Source organism: Phoenix dactylifera, chromosome 8 (genome assembly GCF_051530095.1).
Source record: "Phoenix dactylifera cultivar Ajwa chromosome 8, Ajwa_hap1_PhDact_Kaust_v1.1, whole genome shotgun sequence".
In the NCBI taxonomy this organism is placed as follows: domain Eukaryota; kingdom Viridiplantae; phylum Streptophyta; class Magnoliopsida; order Arecales; family Arecaceae; genus Phoenix; species Phoenix dactylifera.
The window spans coordinates 6260840-6265556 of record NC_143197.1 but is presented as its reverse complement, the minus strand read 5'-3'; the positions used below and the strand labels follow the sequence as shown (position 1 = coordinate 6265556).

Sequence of the window (4717 nt, the reverse complement as noted above, 5' to 3'; positions counted from 1 at the left end):
CAGTGCTAATCAAAAGTCAATATGTTATCAGAAAAAGGGATATTGACTTCTCCATTGGTGTTCAGATCCTACGATCTACGATCAGATTTCCCGTTGAATGGCTAAATATTCTTCAGATCAGTTGCTCATTGGTAAGGAATCCACCTTTTATCGTGTTCTTTGTACCGAATTCCTTGTAGTTTCTTCTGCAATCAACTTCTGTTTAAAGAGGTTTCTCCATTAATTTCTCCATCTTCTCTTTTCCTTTAACTTTAGCATAACTAAGAGGACTAGTAGGATTATCATTGCAATTAAGTTGGTTAAATGCGGATAATCTCCTCTCTAATGTGTCATATTTTCTTATCTGAAATCTTCTTGCAAGGATTAATCTTTTTGTTATGGAAAGATGGAAATACACGATATAGTTGGTGCACACACACCTACATGCACCCACACTCAGAAAGGCATGGTGAGACCTTTATTACTTGCTCTTTATTCTGTTGGGCTAAAACTACATCTTCTACGAGCTGTCCTCATCACCTCGATTGGAGATAATGCACCAAGATGCTCGGCCACTTCAATTTGAATCCCCACCACTTCACACAACTCTATATAAGAACCCTTAACCCCCCCTTCTGTCTCCATCCTTTCCCTTTATTATTCATTGGTTCCTATGACTTTCGTCATCTAGATCTTCTTCTTCTTCTTCTTCTTCTTCTTCTTCTCCTCCTCCTCCTCCTCCTCCTCCGCCTCCTCCTCCTCCTCCTGCTATTGTTATTGCTGCTGCTACCACTGCTACCAGCACCGCTACTATACTAGTTTGTCTTATATGCCTTTTTGGGAGAATCAAGCCGTTGATACTTCAGCCGTTCTCTTCTCATCCGTGGCTTCACATTAGGTTCAGGAAGCAATGGTGCAGCCAAGGATGACTTGCCGACCCTTCAATAGAATTCTCCTGTTCCTCCTTTGAAGGAAGTTTGAAGAAAGAGGCCGGCAAGTTGTCTTTGGCTACACATTTTTTCCTGCTCCTCATGCGAGTCCTGTGATGACACTGCTTGTATGGTACCCAATTCCAGGAGTTGTTCTTAAATTCTTGGCGTGCTATTGATTGAGCATAACAACAGTTTTTATCAGACAAAAAAAAAATGCTTGATATTTCTGTATCATTTTTTGTAGCTCTTACAGTAACAGGTACATTACATTTTCTTAAGATTCTCCATTTTGTTAGCAATATGCTCCATTCAGATCAATATATTCGTGCTAATTAATAGGTCTATGTGAAATACAATTCAAATTCAAGTAATACAATTCAAATTTGAGTATTGCTTCCTGTGGCTGTTAAGTGCCATCCTTTTGATTTAGATTAGAGTTTACTCCGTGCATTTTTAGATTTAATTTCCATGATTTAATTTGGTTACTTCTTTTTTTCGATGAAGAGGGAAGGAGACCTACCCTATACTTTATTAACATTAATTTGGTTACATTGAATGATAATACACATTAGAAAGAAGGAGCTTTCTACCTGCTAAAGGTTTTGATTCTTGTCATCTGTTCTGGGCGTGCTCTCCACTTATGGACTGAAGGGGCCATTTCTTATCACTCTCTCTCTCTCTCTCTCTCTCTCTCTCTCTCTCTCTCTCTCTCTCTCTCTCTCTCTCTGTGTGTGTGTATGTTGATTTGCTAACCTTTCCAGTCTACATTCATTTGACGGCTTTTTGCAGTACCCTTAACTCCAAATTAAAATCATCTCGCAAAGTAGAACATTATAGATATTGGAATTAGGCTCGATTCAAATAGCCAACATCCCTTTGCTCGCAGGTCAAGATACGACCCCTTAATTGGGAAATATCATGGCTTATATCCCATTGTACTGATTAATTATTCGGTTAAAAATAATCCTTGGTACACAAGCAGAAATGACAGTTTCACGGCACAATGATTATTGAAGCTCTTGGCAAGATCGATTTGGACTAATGATGCCTGCTGTTTTTTTTTTTTTTTTTTTTTTTTTTGATGTCTGGTACAATTGCTAGATTATGTAGCAGGAGTTAATGAGATCATTGGTTGATGTGAGTCCTATTTTTAAATATTAGCTTACCAACACTCTTTTACCAGGCAAATAACCCACACATATATATGCTAAATTTACACTGTGATCTTTTGTCATATGATTTTTTTCGTAGGATTCTTCCAGCTCTTGGGTTTTTGATCAATACTTTGTTCCCTTTTCTAACTTCTTGTATTAGTTCCATAATAAGGATTTGGAGACTGACCGATATATCCATTTGTGCATCATTTCCTTTTCTTTATCTGCTAAAAATTCAGCACAAATGTGTTACTCTCGTTAGGATGATCCCCCAATATTTTAGCATTATTTAGTGCTAGGAGGATTATTAAATGACCATGAATCATATATTTATGCAGCGATTTCACATTCTTTTGTAGTACATTGTTTTTGTCAGTTATAGGGATTCATCACATGTGCTCATGGATTCTCTAATTTCAGAGAGATTTGAGAGAGAGTGAGAGAGAGAGGTACATGATATTGTCTACCCTTATTTCTTCTAGCAGACAAGGTACGTTTTAACCTTCCCGACAACTTACCTTTTACTAGCGACATGTAAGTTTTGGTTCTAGTATTTGATATCACGTTTCACTTGTAACTCTCATAATTTTAATATTTGATGAAACATTCTGCTGCTAAGACTTCAGCTTCATCGATGGAAACAAGATCGAGAGTCCGTCCATTGAACGTGGTACTCATCCGATGCTGTTTCCCATATACAGCTTTCTGAAACCAAATAGCTCAGTCTTCGAGCACCAATAGATATTTAATCTAGCCATATTTCAGTTTTAGACATCCATGATACAAGCCACCGCATGCATGCTTGCAGCAACATCATGCAATATCAGAAAATGTTTCCGTTTTTTGGATGACAAACATTAGAAAATGTTGTAATAGAAGTTCAATTTGCAGCAAGTTTGCATGGCACAATCACATTCATTGTATGTCTTTAGCCATACTATTTCTTTCCAGAAGAACACACCTCACTGCAAAACTAATTACATTTTTTTTAAATTTCTTAGAATAATGATGAAAGTGTTGAGATTAAGACCTCTCTCCAGCACAAGCGCTGAGGCAGGTGCCAACCAGCAGACCAAAGTCTGGTTTGCCCAAAGCACATCACTTAGATTTTAACTTTTATTCAAGAGACGCTATCTGTAGAACCAGCATTCTTTATAGTTGCGATTTTTCTGAAATCTCAACATGGTAGGATATAGAGAGCAAATATTCTCTTTAGATATCCTTTTCTTCCATTTTTTTTTTAATGTTTATTGAAACCAGTCGTGTATGTTTCTCGAATGTATGATATGATATCCAAACACTGTTTTGCTTCGCAGGAATTAATGGCCGTGAGTCAATAAAGTCCTCCATTTTTTTCCCTAACTAAAAGAAGTGATTGATTACTCCAGAAAAGGGAAGAGGAGAGATCATATAAGAGCGGAGGGCAAAAGGCCATAGAGTGGATAGCATAGAGTATTCAAGTCAAGCTGTGGAACAGCAGTAAGGCATCACAGCTGAGGAATCAACGCTAGCTGAAAGCAATTGGTTGAACACTGGCCTACAGCTCAACATTCATGACAAAATTTAGCATCATCTTTTCTGAAGCATTTTGTGACTTTGTTACCGAAGTCAGATCTTTCTTTTCATATTTTCTTAATTGCTGTATGGAAAGTACTGGTGCTGCTGAAATGAAAGGACGGTTAATTTGGACACTTCCACACTGATGCTAACTCTGAAAAATTTTCAAAGAAACTTTTGATTGCTTAACTAATGGGAGGTATTAAAGGACAGCATTTGTTGGATACGGTGCGACATGTGGATCCCTCTCAAAAGCAATATGTTGTGGACTGGGATAGCAGCTTCTTGGAAAAACCAGAAGATGAAGATGCGAGGATCCATCTCTTATGCGCATTGTGCTTAAAATTTGGAAATAAGATGAAGGCTTATTTCTCTCTTTTTATTGTGAAATGGAAGACAAGATGAAGTTTTATTTCACCCGAGTAGAAAATGCAATGAGATGGAATACTCATACTGTTTTTTGTAATTTTATTTTGTAATAGAGTATTCGCATATGAATTATGTGAATAGCTTGTATGACTAGCGTAATATAAACTTCACCTACTTTCTGTCGCCTATCTTAGTTATAGGATGTGCTTGGTTGCCACTAACAAGGGAGAGCAACGCGAAGAAGAAAACAAACTAACCAAGAGTTAAAATTCTTGTTTGGTTGTGTTGAGTTGGTTTCTTCCTTTTTCTTCGTTTTTTTGGGGAGAAAAGTTAGATGGAGAAATTTTGGAGAATGATTCGAGAATTGATGAAAATTAGTTTAATTTACTGGCCTTTTTCCCATTTTCTTTCTCTCAAAATTGGCACCAAGAAAGAAAGGAAGCAATGTTGTTTTTCAGTAAAAATTGTCCCTTTTTCTACTGTCTTGTTTTTGTTTGATATCCTTCAATTGCAAAGCATCGAGTAAAAGGATTTTCTTAGGGCATATTTGGTTGGAGGGAGTTGAGCTCTGAAATAGGATGGAAAATGAGTAACTCCTTGTTTGGTTGGGGGAAGTCCTATTCCCATTCCGATTCTGGGAGGAGTAGGAATAATGCCTTAATCCTCCAAAATCTAATCCGAACTCTCACCCAGTATTAAAACCCCATTTCGATTTCGATTCCAGCC

The 4717-nt window shown here is 37.3% G+C and overlaps 1 long non-coding RNA gene across 1 annotated transcript; it reads left to right on the top strand.

Annotated features, from left to right (window-relative positions):
• Positions 1–210: 210 nt before the first annotated feature.
• On the top strand, positions 211–3760 carry LOC108511117 (uncharacterized). Its single transcript, XR_015967851.2, has 2 exons — positions 211–2735; positions 3067–3760. It is a non-coding gene; the product is annotated as an uncharacterized LOC108511117 (long non-coding RNA).
• Positions 3761–4717: the final 957 nt, after the last annotated feature.